Source organism: Cavia porcellus, unplaced genomic scaffold, assembly GCF_034190915.1.
Source record: "Cavia porcellus strain 051 isolate PalLab524CR breed Dunkin Hartley unplaced genomic scaffold, mCavPor4.1 scaffold_1, whole genome shotgun sequence".
Lineage (NCBI taxonomy): Eukaryota > Metazoa > Chordata > Mammalia > Rodentia > Caviidae > Cavia > Cavia porcellus.
The window spans coordinates 142,218,921-142,238,641 of record NW_026947484.1 but is presented as its reverse complement, the minus strand read 5'-3'; the positions used below and the strand labels follow the sequence as shown (position 1 = coordinate 142,238,641).

The 19,721-nt window shown below is 46.2% G+C and overlaps 1 long non-coding RNA gene, 2 other non-coding genes and 1 pseudogene across 9 annotated transcripts; 1 reads left to right on the top strand and 3 right to left on the bottom strand.

Annotated features, from left to right (window-relative positions):
• Window positions 1-2: 2 nt before the first annotated feature.
• On the bottom strand, window positions 3-3,767 carry LOC134477812 (uncharacterized). 7 transcript variants are annotated; one of them, XR_010050040.1, is made up of 5 exons: window positions 1,584-3,767; window positions 1,325-1,481; window positions 919-1,016; window positions 452-753; window positions 3-298 (listed from the first exon to the last, which is right to left on the bottom strand). It is a non-coding gene; the product is annotated as an uncharacterized LOC134477812 (long non-coding RNA). The 7 variants fall into 7 exon arrangements; XR_010050042.1 differs by lacking the exon at window positions 1,325-1,481 and having other exon boundaries at window positions 839-1,042; XR_010050032.1 differs by lacking the exon at window positions 1,325-1,481 and having other exon boundaries at window positions 919-1,042; window positions 1,584-3,760.
• Window positions 1,360-1,431, bottom strand: Trnae-uuc (transfer RNA glutamic acid (anticodon UUC)). Its single transcript has one exon. It is a non-coding gene; the product is annotated as a tRNA-Glu (tRNA).
• A 334-nt stretch (window positions 3,768-4,101) lies between the features above and the next one.
• Trnan-guu (transfer RNA asparagine (anticodon GUU)) lies at window positions 4,102-4,175 on the bottom strand. The gene has a single exon. It is a non-coding gene; the product is annotated as a tRNA-Asn (tRNA).
• Window positions 4,176-12,699: 8,524 nt separating this feature from the next.
• On the top strand, window positions 12,700-17,547 carry LOC134476871 (RNA-binding protein PNO1-like; annotated as a pseudogene).
• The last annotated feature ends 2,174 nt before the right edge of the window (window positions 17,548-19,721 follow it).

Here is a 19,721-nt window from a genome sequence, read left to right as displayed (position 1 = left end):
GCCAGAGTTTTCTTTTTTTTATTATTACTATTTTTTGAATTGGTACCGGGATCAAACACAACCACAGGCTTGCAAGGCAGGCACTTACGCCGCTTAGCTAAATCCCCAGCCCCACAGCATTCTTTCCGATGCGTGAGCCCCTCGGGAAAACATCAGGCCTCCATTAAAGTTGCTGGAGGAAACAGTGCTCCGGCTTTCCGACTTCTGAAGATGACAGTATGACGGTGCATTCCCTGACATCCACTAATGGAGTCCGTGATCTTCAGGATTCCCATCTGTGGCCTTAGCTCCTGTATCGCTGTGTGGAGAGGAGCATTTGAAGATGCGCCATGAATCGGGATGCTTGTCAGTGTGCTTGAATTCACACTGACCAGAGAGACTGGGTTTAAGGCCAAGACTTGCGGAGTCTGAGATCTCTTATCACAGGGCAGCCACCTCTGACAGTACTTACCCACAACACTCTGCAAAGCTGTGGAGAACCTTCCCCTTCGTTTCCTTTGATCCATTCTCTGCATGCTCTTCTCTCTCTCACCTTGCCAGCCACACACACTGGTTCTCCAGCTTCTGCGAGGTGATCAGAGCCCTTGAAGAAGACCCCTGCAGGGTGCACACAGTCTGGCAAACACAAGGGGCCACCGCACTTCCCAGAAGAGTTTCCCTTGCCTAGGTGGTTCCGGAGGTCTTCTGGCTGACCCAAGACCCAGTTGTCCATCAGAGCAACCCTGAGGAGCCAGCCGGAAAGGCATTGGGCACCTGCAGGATGACAAGTTCATCGAGTTAGAACAGTGTGGGTGCCCCTGGCCTGGGAGGTCAGGAAAAGGCCAAGAGACCTCCAGACCTCCGCCTTCTCTAAGGGGTGCGGACACAATGGGTGTTGCGTTCCTGAGGGTCTGACAGAGAGTCCTTGCGAAGACACACCTCCTGGTCGTCCAGGAAGGTCCCTGAAGGTCGTTGACTGGAGAGGCACCGCCCAAGCAGAGGAGCGAGAGCAGTGCAGCCCAAGGTCCTGGAGACACCTGCCAGAGGGTGAGGGTTCTTTTCCCTCGGGGAAAAGAGTAGGTGAGGAGCATAAATGAAAACCCTACAGACTTAGGAACCTTGTAAGTGTTTTTGTTCCGCTTTCCAACACGCCATTCCCCTCACCCCACCCCGCCGGTCCGCCCCCGTCCCAGTCTCCCTCACCACCGTCTCCCCGCCCCCCCCGCCCCCCCCCCCGCCCCCCCAACGAATCAAGAGGCTGGAGGTTTGGCTGGAAGATGGGGAAGGCAGGTTGGGTTGCCTGATGAAGGTAGTAGCAGTGGGGGAAGAAGAGGAGGGTACTGACACCAGGTTCGCAGATGGCAGGTGTGGCAAAAGGTGTTCCCTGACCGGGAATCGAACCCGGGCCGCGGCGGTGAAAGCGCCGAATCCTAGCCACTAGACCACCAGGGACCTTCTAATGACTTTCTTGCGGGCGCGGATGGCTGTCTTGAAAGATCCACCTTCCTCAGGAAAGTAAGGGACCCTGGAAAGGTTTCTTCCCTCTCCACTCGCGGTGGTGGCAGGGGCTGCCCCATCTCTCGGCACCTCTCCCTTCTCCTTACCTGCGCCGTGCGCGGCGCTCCGAGGCCAGGCCCCCAGGAAACTGGCCCGTGCTCGGGCCTGATCTAGCGCGGTGGGCGCCTCAGCTCAGCACAAGCGCTCCTCTGGCGCGTGCGTCCCGTTCCCTTTGGGCTCAGAAAGCGCCGCCTTGGCTCTCGGTGGGTGAGGAGGTGAGGCGCCCAGGCCCTTTGGTTCCAGGTCTCTGACCAGGCTCGTGGGGCCCCGCAGAGAGAGGAGTCCCCGGCAGAGAGGCTGGCTCCCTTCGGTCCCGACCTTCTCAGTCAGTAGAGGCGTGGCCCGTATTCCGCGTGTCTTCCGCGGAGCTGCAGGTGCACAGTGGAGGTTGGTTTGTTTCCCTGTGTGCGTGTTGCCTGGCTGGGCTCGCAGATCAGCCTGTTGCGCAACCGTGTGCCGGGCAGGAAGAAGACAAATGGGCTCCACAGGAAACACCTTCTTGGTTTCCAGATTCATCATACCCGTCAGTTTGTAGAGATTTGGGTGATGGCTGAAAGAGGTTGAGAATTTCCGGATCTGAAGCTCAGCAACCGCGTGCTGAGATCATTTTTACTGCAGATATTCCCCTCTTGTAGAAGTTGGCAGCTCTTGGAGCCATAAGATTTTAAACCAGTACCAGAAAGACAAGGTGGGAAGCTTTTCTTTTGCTGCACTCTCAAATATCAGGAAATTGTAGATTCCTCAGCATACTAGACAAGTCAAAGAAAGACTCACAGCCTGGATTGAGACTTATGCGCCTCAGAATAGAAAATGGGCCTGGCGTGGTGGCAGGCACCTGTAATGACAGCACTGTGGGAAGTTGAAGCAGGAGCATCACAAATTCAAGTCCAGCCTGGGCGATTTAGTGGCTTAGCAAGACTGTCTCGAAATGAAATGAATGAAGTGAAGTGGAAAAAATAAAGTAGAATGAAATAAAGGCACGTATCTCAGTGCCAAGGCTCAGGATTTAGTGCTCATGCCAGAAACAAAAACGAAGAAAAGCCAGGGAACTGTTTTCCGATAACCCCCACCCAACAGACTGCCTAACCACATGTTCATTTCATGCCATCAGAAGTGGAAACTGACAGTGATGCCACTAATGGGAGAAAATCTTTGCACAGAAAGGGCTTATCGAGACAATGACTTTCTAATAACCACTCTGCTTGGTTGCTGTAAAAACCAAGGAGCTCAAAGACTGCCCCCTGAGATTCAACGGAAGAACCAAGGGAACCTCAGCCAGTGCCTCTAAAGGACTGGATCTGTACAAGGTGTAGGATTCCATGGGCTCCAATGACGTGTCTCAGATGGGCTAATGTTTAAGGATCTAGCCTTTGTCAGTCCTGCCAAGCAATAATATAGAGACAAATACTGATGTAGAGTGCTCTATAGCACTAATGAAGACAGTTACTTAGAGGCCAAGTCGCCATTGTGCAGGAGGAAGCAATGGCATTAGACTGTGCTCATCAGACCCTATGAACGCCGCCGAATCAAGATGTATCAGGAAAGAGGCAAGTTGAAGAGGAAAAAGAGACCAGAGCTCCCCAGGTTTTCCTTCCCTAGGATAAGTGGCTGGGCTGACAGCTATCGAAGAGGTTACTCTGACCTGTCTTGCCTGGGTCCTAGCGACTAGGTCACCACAGAGAGCAAGCACTGTACAGGTATTAGAGGACTTTAAGCTGTCTCAGAAGTCCAGCTGTCCAATTCAGGAGACAAAAGATGTGGAACCAGGTCCACCAAGGCCTTCTGTTGTCTGTCAGCAGCACTGCCCTTCTTAGCGGGTCACCTAAAGAGCAAGTCAGTTGTGCAGGCAGTTAATGAAGGAAGGGGCACCGATAAAATTGAGAAATACATTGTACTGTGAGTTAGTGCCGGGCAGGCAGAAGACACAGGCGCAGACGTTACTCACACAGAAGAAGCATTATACAAGTTGTACAATGTGGCACCTGCTCAGCCAGGTGGCTACAGTGTAGCAAGGTCTGTGCAAATGACCTGAACTATATGTACAGGAATGAAGACTGTAGCAGCGTTTGTGATTAGGAAAGGGTGCAACACGGCTACTTTTAAAAGCATTTGCAGAAGGGCTAAGTGGTGCCGAAACTAGGGAAGAAAGCTGCTCTTGGAAAACCATGAAGAGGTTTCGTTATGCTGATGATCTCACTAGTGGCAAGATGACTGCTGGAGCAGTCCCCAAATCCAGGCCGCCGCCCCCTTTCCCCCTTCTCCTCGCCCCCACCCCCACCCCCCAGTGTGAGGATAGGCTACTCCCGTTGGGCTCATATCACATTTGAAGAAGAGCCACTTTCCTTTTGTCCTCCAAGGTGTGGGAGGGTGGGCTCTAAAGATTTGGTACGGGACGCAGCACGTTTGTTTGTTTGTTGTCCGTGGTGCAAAGGTGACGGCCTGTTGTCGCAGAGGGATATGTCCCTTGAGCAGGTTTCCTGGTGGAATTGCTGAGGAGCAGCAGTTGGTCAAGCTGCAGAAGGCAGCTGAGCTGCCACATCAGAAAGTGTGCAAAATAGGAAGTGGCGTCCCTGGGTGGGCTCGAACCACCAACCTTTCGGTTAACAGCCGAACGCGCTAACCGATTGCGCCACAGAGACGAGCTGCGTGCTGGGTTTCGGGAGGAAGCACACATTGGCTCGGTGAGCACAAGCTGCGTTGCTAGGCCGCCGACGGCCTTTGCAGGACCCGCGTGCAAATTCGCCAGGCCAGCGAAGTCCGAGAAGTCCGGAGCGGCGAATCTCGGTGCGGGTCGGATTGGAAATGTGCGCGTGGGCGGCTTCCCGAGGCGCGAGGCAGCCGAGGGGCCTTCGGCGCTCCAGAGCCTCCGCCTCCCCGCCCGCCGCCTTCTGGGCCGCCGTGCAGCGCATTTTGCCCCGGGGACTGCAGGAGCACGCGTGGCGGGGAGGCGGGGAGGCGGGGAGGCGGGGAGGCGGGGAGGCGGGGCCGAGGCAGGAGGAAGCGGCGGAGGCCGGAGGGACCCGGGCCGGGCCGGGCCGGGCCGAGGCCGCGGATCGCGGAGACCTGCGCCTCCTCCCGAGAGGAGAAACGCTTGGTATCCAGGAAACGCCTGGAGAAGGACGAGAGCGCAGAAGGGGAGCGGGCGGGCGGAGGAGCGGGCACAGGTTCCGTGGGCTCCGAAAGCACGGCGGGACAGAAAGTTAGGCTGCCGGGACCTCGCCCGCGGGTCGCCGCGATCCTCGAGTGGCTGTTCGTGCTCGGCCTTGACGCTGCAGCAAGCCCGGCTCCCTCCGACTCACGGACCCGGCTCTCCGAGCGTGCCCTGCCTTTTCTGTCACCCGGCATCCCCACCTCTCCGTCGCGGGCTGTTTCCCCGCGACTCGGTGCCGAGTTTCCCGTAGGTCCGGGGTCCTGGACCCAGTTCCTCCGGTGTCTGCGCCAAAGGCGAGATCCGCGGTGCGAGGTGCTGCCTCTGCACCTGCCGGCCGGCTCTCTTCTGCTAGGGGAACGGTGGGGCGGTCCCGGGGCTGTCGGCACCGATATCGCAAACACCCACGAGATGTTTTGAGTACAAATGAGAACTGATAGTTCACACTCCGCCATTTCAGGGGGTTTTTGGTGGTGGTGTTGGTTTTCTCTTGTTTTTGGAGATGGATCTAGGGTCTTCACACACGGCGCTCCATCTCCAACCCGTTTTTTCTCCCCCCAAATCCATTTTATTTCAAGGATAAGAAGAAGGAGATGGAGACAGAGACGCAGACGGAGACGGACACGGAGAAGAAAAGAACAAAAAGAAATTACAACAAAATTTCAAAACACGTCTGCCAGGGGCAACAATGGTACATACATTGCACGTTATCTTCCCCAAATCATTCACCCAGAGCCCAAGACATCTGCACTCCGTGTTGTCCCAGCAATACGAACACAAATCTTTCTCTTCAGTGAATTCAGAGAAATCAGCAGGATATAACTATTTTGACTATTATTTTATATACATATACGTACACATATACATATACATGTTTTTTATTTCAGCTTCTCACACTAATGAAACAACAGGATGTTTACACATTTGTGTCTTATTTATCTCACTAATGAATATGTTCGTAAAACATATCCACTGTGGCAGGGGGTTTAGCTCAGCAGCATGAGCACCTGCCTTGCAAGCAGGCAGTTGTGAGTTTGATACCTGTGAAAGTCTCCAGTTTAACTTTCTTTATGGATGAGTTGTACTCTACGGTATAAAATGACCACATCTTTTTTTATGCATTCCTCAGTCAATGAGCATTTTAGGTTGTTTCCAAGACCGGACTGTTACAAATTGTGCTGCGGTAAACATTGGTGTGCATGCATCGCTGTGGTATGATGCTTTTAATTCTTCTGGAAAGATGCCCAGAAGGGGGATAGCTGGGTTGAATGGGACCTCTAGTCCTAGTTTTCTGAGGACTCTCCACCCTGATTTCCACAATGCTTGCAGCAGCCTGCATTCCCACCCACAAAGCAGTGGGGTCCCTTTTTCCCCACAGCCCCTCCAGCATTTGTTAACTCTGGATTTCTTGATAGTAGCCATTCTTTCTGGGGAGAGGTGGAATCTCACTGTTGTTATATTTTGCATCTCTCGAATGACCAGTGATCCAACCCCCCCCCCCATTTCCAAATCCAAGATCTCACTAAGTGTCTTCATTTCCCAGACTGAACTCAAACTCGTCATATATAAATGAAAAACAATGTTATTCCACAACTAACAATTGATTCCAGTAAGTGGCTGAGGTCTAACTATAATTAATTCACAATCAAAAGTACAGATCTTCAGTGAATGACCTGAGGAATTTTGACAAAAAGGAACCATCTCTAGGTCAAGTGACAGAAAACGCCCTTTGGCACAGAAAATCCTGGTGCTCTTTGTGGTCAATGCCCACCACACCTCCTCCAAAGCAACCACTGTCCTGGACCTAACCCCATGTCTTTTTCTTTCTCTGTTTCTTTCTTTTTAGCTATATGCCCAGCCCCTTTTTAATTTTTTCAGTTGTTTGCTTAGTCACTGAGCTATCCAGGCAGGGCTCACACTTGTGATCCTCGTGCCTCAGCCTCCTAGAATGCCAGGCACATGCACCACTGCAGCCTGCTAAGTTTTGTTTTGTGTTGTGTTTTTAGTTTTTCTGCGACTGGGTCTCGCTGCGTAATGCAGAATGTAGCTCGGGCTGACCTGGGACTCTTGGGGATCCTCCCCCCTCAACCTCTGAAGTCCTGGGATTACAGGCACATGCCACCAAGCTCAGCTTGCTAACTTTTGTTTATTCCCAAATTACCAGGCCTGGTGGCAAACACCTGTAATCCCAGCACTTGGGAGACTGAGGCAGGAGAATTACTGTGAGTTTGAGGCCAGCCTGGGTTACAATGGGAACTGAAGGACAGCTTGAACTGCGTAGTGAAACCCTGTCTCAAAAAAGGCAAACGAAGAAACAAACAAACAAACAAACAAAAACCAACCCCCCAAAACCCCAACTTTGAATACCATACATGTTTCGCTCAGTTATTTAAATTTTGTTTTCGTATTTTTGCTATGCATCTGTTTGCTGCTGTAGCAGTATTTTGGGATCTTTGATGACTGAGTTCCAATATGTGAATATTCTCTCACTAATGGAAAACTGGTTATGCCTAGTGACCATTAATAGCAAGGTGGCTGTAGGAGTCTCCCATGCATCTCACCGAGCCTCACATATTCATTTCTGTCAAGTCAGAGCCTCGTAATGGAACTGCTGTTTCTTGCATCAGGTATACTTTTAATTTCACATGATGCTAGCAAACAGTTTTCCAGAACAAGTGTGCCCAGCATGGTGGATGAGTGGCATGGTGTATGTCTAGATGTTCCCTCCTCCCCCCCAAAAAAGCCTCATTTGGTCATAGGTGGGACTCTTTGTAGGGGGCTAGGTCTGGAGTATGTGATGCTGAAAGTGATTCCCGGTGTGATGCTAGGATTAAAGGTACCCCACCCTGGGTGTGAGTGCTACCCACCCTAAGGGCCGGCAGCCTGGACAGAACACAGGTGCAGTAGGATGGCCATTGTGTGTTGCTCACTGCTTGCTGCTTTGTTGCCTTCAGACTGCTCTGCTTTCCGTGGACTGTTGCTCCTCTGTGGTGCCCCTCTGCCGGGCCAACCTGCCTGGGAGCCTGCCAACTATGGACTGAAACCTCCACAGATTGTGAGCTGTAATAATCCTTTCCTCCTTTAATTTTGGGCGTGGGCATATTGACTCACCAATGAGAAAAGTAACTAAGACCATGATTAATGATTTATCGTGGTATTTGAAATTGTGTTTTCTCATTGAGTAGTGATGTTGAAAGTCCTTTCTCGTGGCCTTTGGCCATGAAGAGATCTTCTTTTGTGAAAAGATACTGTTGAAGGGTCTTGGACCCGTTCCCTTGGCTACGCACTTTTCTATTGACCTGTCACATAAACTTGTGACATTTACGGAGAAGTTGAAGATATGGATGACAGAATTTCAGTGTATCCCACTTCCAATTTCCCCCTCTTAGGTTCTTACATTAGAATATCGCATTTGTCCCAGTTAGCGCGTAAGTGCATGACTAAGTAATGTCCGTAATTTACTCAGATGTCTTTGGTTTTTATGTAGTGTTCTTAGTCACTCCCACTCCCATCAGGGATGCCCCTTTGCACCAGACACGTCACCTGTCCTTGTGCTCCTTTCTCAGACTTCCCTTGTTTTCCAGGTCAGACCTTGACAGTTCTGATCTGTACTGGTCAGGTATTTGGTAGCTTGTCCCTCAGTTGGGTTTGTCTGATAGTTTTCTCATCATTAAACTGGGATGGTGGGTTTGGGTTGGTAAAGTACCACTGTCATCACATAGTGTGACAGACACCTGTTATCAACATGATTCATCTCTGTGCACAAGGACCTGTTCATCTGCAGGAGGAAATGTTCCCCCCGCCCCGCCCCGCCCCAGGAAATGCCTGTTTTTATCCCTCTGCCATGCTGTCTGTTTGCAAGGAAGTCATTGTGTGTAGGGAATGGTACCACTCCAGGTTAAATGCAGTTCTACGTAAATTATATCAGATACTGTGCGCGGGACTTTTTCTTGCTTGCTTCTCCTCTTTTCTCTCTTGTTTTCTTGCAGTCTGAAGACATGGATATTTATTTCATAGTGGGGTTACTGCTGCTCGCTGCTCCATCTCGGTGATTCAAGATTTTCCGTGGTTTTGGAGGTTTTAAACTTCACCATTTGAGCCCTGTGTTTTCTTGATTGACCCTCACTGTGGAGGTCATTTAGTCCTTCCTTACTTTCTGGCACTGCAAGATGCTCTAGTCACACCACGCATGGTCTAATAGTACTGCTAATAACCCCAGCTACTCAGAAGCCTGAGACAGGACACTAATGGTTTTGAGGTCTCCTTGGGCAGTGTGGTAAGAATCTATCTCAAATAATAACCAAACTCAATTAAGTGTTGTGCAAAAAAGGGCTAAAATGCGAAGTTAAAAAGATTGTTATTAGCACAAAGAGCTTTGTTATTCTGTGCTATGCTTCTCGCCCTAGTAATCATGTAATGGAACACAAACCACATATTTATAGATTAACTGTCACACCACCATACTGTGCTGTATGCATCTTCACCTGAGTAAACTGTTTTCTGTGTCAACCTTTGATCCCCTTGTGAGAGACAAATGATGCTGTGTCAACCTTTGTTTGCTTTGTGAGAAACAAATGTTCCTGAAATTAGCAGACCAAGGAAAAAAAGGCTAACCACCAACTGCGAAACGTCTCTAACCCCAAGTAAAGGGGAACAAAGGCCTTCCTCATTCTTGCTCTCTTCAAGGCAGAAGTTTAATTTCTATAAAAATCTGTCAAAATTCTAACTCAGTTGCACAGCTTTGCATACTCCATCTGCACTGTGCCACTGGTGCCAGCTTAAATAAAAGTGTTTCTTTTTTTAAAAAAAAAAAGACGTCTTGCCCCCTTCTTGACAACATCACAGGGCTTGTTTTTGAGGTACAACATTAAGATGCTGCACAGTCCTCCTGAATTCCCACAGAGCCCTGGAATCAGCCATGTTTCTCACGAGTCCTCATTGGTTCTTCAGTTTGCTTGTTTGTTTATGTTCTGTGTTTTTCATTTTTAAAACAGAATCTCACCATGTAATTCAGCCTGGCTGTGAATTCCAACCCAGGGAGTCTCCTGCTTCAACCTCCCCAGTGCTAAGATTATAGAGAGGCACGTGCCACCAAGCTGAGTGAGCCCTGATTGTTTTTAGTATTACTTTAGCTTGTCATTGTTCATGTGTAAATATCTCATATATTTGAAATATGGGTGAAACTTTTTTTTTTTTACTGGGAATCAAACTCAGGACCTTGTGCTCACCCAGGCAGGCACTGTGCCCTGGGTTGTTTCTTAGATAAGATTGTTACATATGCTGTAACTTCTCCCAGTCTGGCTTATCGTATTGGCTGTTTTGATAGGCATAAGCTTTTTATGCAGTGGGATTAAAGCATATTATTATTATTATTATTATTATCATTATTATTATTGTATGTGGTATCGAACTCAAGGACCATGGGCTTGCCAGGCAGGCACTTATGCCACTGAGCTAAATCTGTGGCCTCCTATTATATTTTCTCTATGAAGACCTTTTATGTTCTCTGAAACAAAGCAAAACAAAACAAAACAAAACAAAACAAAAAAACCTCTCCAACACTGGGAAAGAAATGTGGTACCCCATATTTAATTCTGAAACCTCTATTTTTTCTAAAAGCTGCAGACACTTAATTTTTACTTTTCAATCTATGACTTGTCTGAAATCCATGTGACCAGGCAGCCTTGGGAATGCTAAGCAATGGAGAGTGCTGTTGTAGCCAGCCAGTGATACAGCTTCCCAGATACCTCCTTTGTATTTTGTGCACTAAAACATTCACAGTATTTTCATGCGCTGTTCTGATGCTTGCTTTCTTTGTTGCCCCTTCTGAGCTTCAAACCGTGTGCTATAGAAGGAGTGTTCAAGTAGAAGCGTTAGGAAGTGGGATCCAAAGGTTTCTCTTCCTAAGAGCCAGCATCCGGCATGAGGGAGCTTCCAGGGCTTCCCTCACCATGGTCTCTCACCCCCAGCTAAAACAGTAACAGGAAACTAGACTGTCACAGCCAAACATAAATGTCTCTAAAACAGCCACGGATCCACTGCCTTACTGGCCATCAGCAACAGCAGCAGGAAGGCTACCTCTCCTCACTCCACCAGTTCTCTGGGGGTGGATCTAGGTGGCAGAAGTGAATTCCCATGCAGAGCCCCATCTGCAAGGGAATCTGAGAAAGGTGACTGTTACTCTTTCAGTTAGAAAGAGGATGGAATGGATTTTGACTGAACTACTTACTATTAAAGTTGCCTTCATGCTGAAAGCCCCCGAGAGCACCGCATATTTTTAAGGACATTCCCAAACTTAAATTGCAGGAATACTGTGCCACAAGACATGTGTCAAACCAATGTAGCATGTCTTCCTGCAAACGGAGAAGGGAACAGCACTAGAAGTGGAAACACCCAGAAAATAATGAAAGATCCTGACGGCCTTGCTCAGAGCAGCTACTGTGGTTGGTGTGTCCTGAAGTTCAGAACACATTTACTTACCTTCCCCCTGTGCAGCCCAGATTGAAGAAAATACCTTAACCAACCAGGGCCTTGGAATTTCAAAAAATGTTGTGAGAAAACAGAGAATTTATCCAAGAATAGTATAGTGAGGAAAGGTAAGAAGAGGTTTAAAGAACAAACCAAATAGAAAATAAAAAAGCAAAGGAAAGGAAAGGACCACACGAGGTGACAGAAATGAGACAACTTCAGCCAGGAATTCTAACATCACACAGATGAATGCTAATCACAGTGTATCTAATCCTCTGAGATTGGATATTAAAAAATTCAATTTATAACAGTGAGTGGGCAGAAAATGGTTAAATAGTAAGAGCAGAAAAATCTCTACTAGGCTAAATATATGTAGAAGAATGAAACTCCAAATAATAGTGTTGAAAAAAACACATTCATTTATTCACTTGTGGATCGGTCTCTGCAAGGTTCAAAGAACTGAAAAGCAAGATTCGATCCTTGCTTGCTCTTTTACAGGGACAAGAAGTATGGGAGGAGAGAGGCAGCATTATCCTCTACAGCTTGTACAGGAAGCGAGCACATCACCAGCGGTGCAGCCTGTGGAAGGTTCTCTGCATTCTGCAGGCCCATTAGGCAAAGGGCTAGAGTGGGTCTGGTCTCAAAGTTGGGAGGAAAAGGATTGGCGGGTGCCACGCAAGGGGAAGGAGAGAGAATATCCTCATTAGCCTTAAGAGTGTGAAGAGTCAACTTTCCATAGGTTCTCTCCAGATACAGGCGCAGATACCTGAAACTGGATAAATGTCTGATGTCTTCTTAGGCAGGCCTGGTACGCTGCCTTCTTCATAATGAGGCAGATTGTTTTCTTCGGGGACACACGGGAGTAATGTCTGAAATCTCCTCTGCAAGCAGCGGTCTGATTGCTGTCCCTTGCTGTGTCATGCAGACTGCCTAAAGAAACTGTTTTAGCCCTTGACCAGGGCTGATTGCCTCATTTCCAGCATGAGCACAAAAAGGGGTTGGGTGGTTCAGTTGTCAGATTCTCAGCTCCCACCTGGGAGACCCTGGTTCTGATTCCCTACAGTGTAGCAGTCATCCTTCTCCTTTTGTTCCCAAGCTTCCGTCCATCGTCCTGCCCCTCTAGGGTAACTAAGATCTTTTCTGGGATTCCAACCCAGGATCAGCTGTGAATGTAACCGAGTAAGAAAAAGAGAGAAATACCTGTTCTCTGTGACAATTCTCAGGTGCAAGACATCTTAATGGCGTTTCCAGAGGCACACACCAGTGGCTCTCTTTGAGTAGCAAGTGTACTTGTCATGTTGGTCTCTGCGATTGTGCACAACTGGTTATGTTGTTCACTCGCAGATTTAGGGGTTTCCAGCCATCTTTCCACTGTTGCTTTCTTTTTGAGTTCCACTGCTGTCTGAGAATCTACTTTGTATGATTTTCACTTTTATTTGTAGAAATGCTTTATGGGCCAGGTAGGGCAGAACCGACTGAGTGTTTCTCAGGAGCTTGAGAGGAATCCAAGTTTTGCTGCTGCTGAATGAAGCATCCTTAGACATCAGATGCATCCCTGTGCCGGAAGGTACTTCCTGCTCAGCTTGGTCCTGGCTGCTGCTGAGTCCTTCAGTTACTGATAGAGGGAGGCCCAGGCTTGACTTGCTTGAGATTCTCTTAGTTTTTGCCTCCTGAAATCTGACACCTTCTGATACCTTCAGCTGCCTTGCTATAAAGGACTGGATTTTATCCTTTGAAGAAGGGACCCCTTCATTACAGTGTCCGACTCCTGTGGGGATTTTCATTGCCTTGAAGGCTTCGCTTCACAACATTAATTCAGCTCTGGTGTTCATGTTAGCAGCCACCGCTCCTGGAGATGGCCCAGCTGGAGACAGAGTGTGTGGGCAGAGGAAAGAGGGGTTCACCCAGATCCCCCTCAAGCATGCTGGCTGGTCGAAGAAACCAGTGTGGAGCAACTATCCAAAGCGGGGAGGGCACAGAAGAGCCCTGGCCTCTGTTCTGGCCTCCTCTGCGATGGACTCCTTCGTGGGAAAGCAGAAACCCAGAAAACTCCAGGTCCAGCTAGCATGCACACATTAAACTAACAATTGGAAGAGGATGTTTGCTCCTATTGGGGAACATTTGGGATTTCAGATAAGCTGCAACTTGAAATCAAGAAATGTTGAAATGGGGACTTGTCAAGAAACCAAGGATATTAGTGTTCAGACAGAAGCAGCAGATGCTGCAAAGGCCTTGATTCTTGGGTTTCAGGTGCAGGACGACTTTCCCTCCTCAGGCTGGGTGACCTCTTTCTAGAGTCTGTTGAAGTTACAGTGTTAAACCTCTAAAGCGAGACCACTGTCAAGGGCACTAGGAAAAATTCCTGGCAAAGGAGGAAAAATCTCACCATGGAGAACGTGGCCGGGGTACAGAGATTCTCAGCTGATGTGAACGTTCACATCCTGGGCTCTTTCCAAAACATCGAGATGGCAAGAACTGTCATTTGCAACCTCATCCTAGCAAATCCTCCATCAGATATGCAATTTAGAATCCTCTCATTTAGAAGAAACTTATTGCATAAACACGTGTATATAAATTTTGGGTTTATTCTTAAAGCTGTAAACATTTCTTCTCAGTATATTGTAATTAGAAGAATCCCCTCAAAAAAACCAAAATGGAAACCAAAACCAAAACCTAAACGAGAACCAACACAGCTAGCAACCTGTACCTGTCAGTCCTTTAGGTCAGCCCCTAGCAAATGAATAGTTTAGTATCATAGTTAGTTGGGAAAGGAATTAGAAAGGCAACCTAATAAAAGAATGAGTTGTCTGTGGCAGACAAGAGCCAGATTTCTGGGGATCAGTCTGAGCAGAGCTTACTGTTCTGCACCTCTTTCCTTCTACTTTATCTGTGTGTTGGTATTTAAAATGAGTCTCTTCCTAAAGATCAGTGGAACAGAATACAAGATGCAGAAATAACTCCAGACATACTAAGCCACCCTATCTTTGACGAGGTTCCAAACACACTCACTAGAAGAAAGGTAGCCTCTTTAGTAAATGGTGCTGGAAAACCTGGCTCTCCACATGCCGAAGATTAAATTACATCTTTCATTATGTACTACAGTACATTCAGAATGGGTCAAAGATCTTCATAATGAAACAGAAACATTAAATCTACTGGAAGACAAAGCAGGGAGATCTCTTGAAGACATTGGTGTAGGCAAAGACTTTATGAACAGAGCCCCAATTTTACAGGAACTATCACAAAGAATCAACAGCTGGGATCTCATCCTATTGAAATACTTTTGCACAGCAAGAGAAACCACCAAGAGAGTGAAGAGACAACCCACAGTGTGGGAAAAAATATTTGCGAGCTGTTCCTCTGATAAAGGATTACTATCGAGAACATATACAGAACTCAAAAAAAAAAAATTCCTCCCAGTTTTAAAGACTCAAGCCAAAAATGGGTATCTCTGATGAATATACTCTTCTCAGATGAAGAAATACAACTGGAAAATAGATACATGAAAAATTTTTTAACATCACTGGTCAGTTGAGAGATGCAAATTAAAACCACAGTGAGATTCCACCTCATCCCAGAAAGAATGGCTACTCTCAAGAAGTCAAGCAATAACAAATGCTGGAGGGGCTATGGGGAAAAAGGAAGCCTTCTCCAGTGTTGGTGGGATTGCAGACTGGTGCAAACACGGTGGAAATCAGTGTGGAGATTCCTCAAAACACTAGGATTGGAGGTCCCATTCAACACAGCTCTTTCCCTTCTGGGTATCTTCCCAGAAGAATTAAAAACATCGCATAACACAGCAATATATGTGGACCCAAATTTATATCAGCACAATTTGTAGTAGCCCAATCCTGGAAACAACCTAAATGCCCATCAACAGAGGAATGGATTCAAAAGATGTGGCAATACTTAGCCATAAGGAAGGATAAAGTAGAGACATTTACAGGTAAATGGATGCAACTTGAGGCCATACACATAAGTGACATAAACCAGACGCACATGTCTAAACATCATATTGTCTCCCTAGAGTGAGGAGCTGAAAGTAATAATGTGTGTGTACACATAAAGATATATAGTAGTTAAAATAGTTATACTGCTAATTTCTCTTAGTTTGCTGAAAAGAATGCTTTGTGCTAATATTGTTTGGACACCTCAATGCACGTATCTTGTATGCTGCATAACTGACTTAGAGATAAAAGTGTATTAACCATTGGTACTTTCTATCCTACTTTTAAATTTTGTTGTTTTTTTTTTTCTTTAAAATGAAAATATGGGCCAGACCTATAGCTCAGTGGCAGAGTATGTGCCTGGCAAGCACAAGGTCCTGAGTGCAATCCCAGGTACAAAATAAATACATAATTTTCTTTTTTTTTTTTTACAAAGGTAGATAGAATGAGTCTCTTGCTGAGTATGGTGGCCCAACCGTGTAGTCCCAGCTCCACAGAGGCTAAGACACAAGGATCATACGAGCCCAGCTGTTCTAGGACATCCTGGGATACCTAGTTTAAATCCTGTTTCAAGGAAGGAAAGAAGGAGAGAAGGAAGAGAAAAGTATCTTTTCCTCTCTGGTGCACTCTGTTTTGATATACTTAGACCTTTCCATTTATTGTAGTGACTGATGTAGTTGGATTAATGGCTACCATCTTTGTAACTGTTTCTATCATTCATCTTCTCCATTTTTTGTCTTCTTCCTTTTTCTTCATTCTCCTCTCCCCTTCTCAGCTCTCCCTGTCAGTGGCGTTCACTTTGGCACACATGACTGAACGCTAGGCTTCCCCTCTAAACCACTTCGCTAGCTCCCCTTTTTATTAATTCGTTTTGAGACAGGGTCTGGCTAACTTGGTAAATTACTCAGGCTGGCCTCAGGTTTTCGATAGTGCTGAGATTGCAGGCCTGCGGGAATGCACTGCCTTCTGTTTTCTCTTTAACTGAACGTTTTAGCCCATTCCATGTTCTCTTCTGGCTTATTACAGAAATTCTATTTAGTTAACTAATTAACTATTACTGGGTACTGGAGGTTGAACCTGGGATGCTTTACCACTGATTTGAATCCCCCTGCCCTTTTTAGTTTTTATTTTCAGACAGAGCCTTGCTAAATTATCTGGGCTGAGCTCAAATCTACAATCTTAGTGCCCCATCCTCTTGAGTAGCAGGGATTATAGCCCCACACCTCTGTACCAGCTTTTCTTACTTGTATGAGACAAGGTCTTGCTTTGTAGCTCAGGCTGGCCTGGAACTTGGAATCCTCCTGACTCAGCCTTAGAAGTTCATGGATGCCAGCCGTGGTGGCACATGCCTGTAATTCCAGCTTTCCAAAGGCTGAGGGAGAAGGATTCCTGTAAGTTTGAGGCCAGTGTGGGCTACACAGGGAGTTCCAGGCCAGTGGGAACCATATGGGAGACCCTATCTCAAAAAAAAAAAAAAAGTTTTTGGCTTGTAGGTGTGCCCCACCCAGCTATTTCTTTATCACATTTTAGCAGTCATCCTGTTGTGTACAGTATACATTCACACCTAATGGATACCAACTTTTGTTTCGTTTTTTCTATAGTGCTAGAGATTGAACCCACATAGGGTGTTATGTGTGTTTGACAGGCATTATCACTGAGCCACATTCCTACATCTAATCTAGGTCTTTTTGTTTTAAGAAAGGTTAGCACTATGTAGCTGGTCTTGAGTTCACTATGTAGCTCAGGCTGGCCTCAAAATTGTGGCAGTTGTCCTCCCTCAGCCTCCTGAGTGCTGAGATTACAAGTGTGCGCTACCAGGCCCAGCTCATAGAAGATTCTAAAGCTGTGTTCATTTCAGAAATTTCCCAAACTCAATTTCTAAATGAGAATACTTTGGCAGTTCCAGAGGGCCCCTGTACTATCTCAAAAGAACTTATTCTTTCTCCTGATAAAACAGATTTTGCCATAATTATGTTTATCTTATCTGTTAAATTTGCTAGGGGAAGAGTTGTCAAGTAAGAAATGATTGGGTTGGATGGAACATGCACAAGGTTGGGGACTGAACCTCCAACCCATAGATAGTTCATATTTGTATTATATTTATATGTATATAGGTTATCGATCCAAGTCCCAAAACCTGCATGATGCTCCTGGATATCTGTTATGCTCTGCAAGAACATTATCAATCGTAAGTTTAGTTATGTTCAAATATGACATTTGAGGCTATCTTAAAACATCACATTTAAGATCTTGTATGTCCAACAAATTTTTTTTACTTTGCGTTTTTATTGTAATGAACTGCCATCAAATCTTTTTTCGTGGCCCTTGTTTCCTGCCTTCCATAGATAATTCGTTGTTTTACTACATTGCCTTTATTCCTTTCCCAAATAACTGTGGTCCTAAACTATTTCCACTTCTAGGAGGTTTCTGAAAAGCATTGACAAGTAGAAGTTTCTAACTTCAGCATCATACAGTTGGACTTGATAAGAATTGTCCAGAACTCTTGAGAAGAAACAGATTGGTTTATAAATCTGGTAACCAAACATCAAGTGAAGCGATAATTAATCCTGGGCATGGTGGTGCATGCCGGTAGTCCCAGCATCCGGGAGGCTAACGCAAGGTGATGACTTTAAATTGAAGGCCAACCTTGGCTACATAATGAGCTCAAGGCCAGATAATCTCATAAAAACAAAAAAACAGTGCCAGGAATACAGGTCAACAGGCACAGTGCCCGCCTGGCCAGCGCAAGGTCATGAGTTTGATAAAAATCAAACTAAAGCAATAAAAGTGAAACAAGTATTAATTCTGTGGGATTGAGTGAACAGATGAAGGATTGATTTTGGGGGTCTTTTGTTTGAGACATTGCTTGTTCTCATGTTTTACTTTTAAAATCGAAGGAAAACTTTACATAGAGTTGCTGTCCCTACTTGACAGCAACTTTGTAAAGCAGACCTTTGTGAACAAAGATGAAGGAATTATTTTTTTTCTTACTGGACCATCTCTAGAATTTGGGTACAGTTCAGGATTACTCTTGTTTTCATGGCAATAAAAGGTCTGCCTGAAGTTCAACAGGGATTTCTTCTCTTTGAAGTTGGCTAGACTTGTCGAGAACATCTTTTTTGACTGTGTTCATCACATCAGTGAGACTGGGCACTTTGAAATGATTAAGGTGGCTTTACAAAGCCCATAAAGGTTCTTCGTTCAAACCAGGCCTGGTACTGGGCTTAAAGAGTCCAGCTTCATGAGAGGAAGGCCCGAGAAAGAAAGACAATTTTGAAAAGAGAGCGGGTCATCCCAATCGGTAGGTGTTATAGGCAAAATCAGATGGCAAGCGCTAGGTTTGGCTCGACTTGGCTTTGCTCAATTTGCCAGCTAGGACAGGCTTTTAAACTGGTTTGCTTATTAAAAGTTCCCGCAAAGCTGACTTCCAAAGAGCTAGGGAGCTCATCTGTGCTCTTGCTGCACTCAGGTAAATAATCAAATCATGTATAAGGAAACCGTGCTACCTTCCAAATTAGTTTTACTGTGATTATCTCTAATAAAAGTGGGGGTAACTTTAGAGGAAAACTTTACATTTCAATAAAAAAGTGTGGCGCATATATATGTATATATACACAGACACAGACAGATAGCTCGATAGACACACCAATATCAGATTTTAGTCTTTTTTACAGTCCTTGCAATTTTGGTATCTACAATCTGCCCTGTTTCTGAAGTCTGACAGGCTGGACCTGCACTTCTGACGTAAAAAGTTAAGAGGAGAACCTTTAAACCTAACGTGAGGGCTACTTAAGGGTGGCCCTAGATTCTAGATGTCATGCCAGAGCAATCGACATGCAACCAAGAAAACACTCTTCAAACCCAAATTAAGTGTTCTAAGACTCACTCCCTCTCACTTCTCAGAGTGAGTCGTATGTTCCTTCCAGCTGTTCAGACTCTTTCTTTTGTTAATTTTGGTTGGTTTGGTTTGTGGGACCCTTGGCCAAAAAGCATACTCCAGTCTTTGCTATCTTCCTCTCAGTGATCAGCACTGGTTCTCCCTGGTGTACCATGTTCTCTCAAAGGGCTTAAATATGTATCCTCTGTCTCCCAAGCCACTAGAGTGTGCCTGCTGTTCTGTGGGTCTCTGGCCCTGAGGACAATGATTCAGGAGGATTTTCAGGAGGAGAAAGAGGATCAGGAAGAGGAGGAAGATGAGGAGGAAATGAGGAGGAGGAGGAGATAGAGACCAGATTACATAGTGAGTTCAAATCCAACCAGGAATGCAGAGTAGTTACTGTCTCAAGCAAGGCAAAGCAAAGCAAAGCAAAGCAAAGGGAAAACAAATGACAAAACAGCACAATAGTATGCTATTTTGTTGATCTTACTGTGATTGGTCTGTGATTAGAGCAGCAAAGAACAAGATCCACATCACAAAGAAAATGTCTGCAAGGAGGCTGCCGTGGTGATTTATTTATTTGGTCTTGTTTGTTTTTTTTTTTTTATCGATACCAGGGTTCAAACTCACGACTGCCTGCAAGGCAGGCACTTACGCCTGCTGAGCTAAACCCCCAACCCCTGCCATGCTGATTTATGTGATCCTCACCGAGACAAAGCCAAACCGGCCAGGACATTCATGGAGA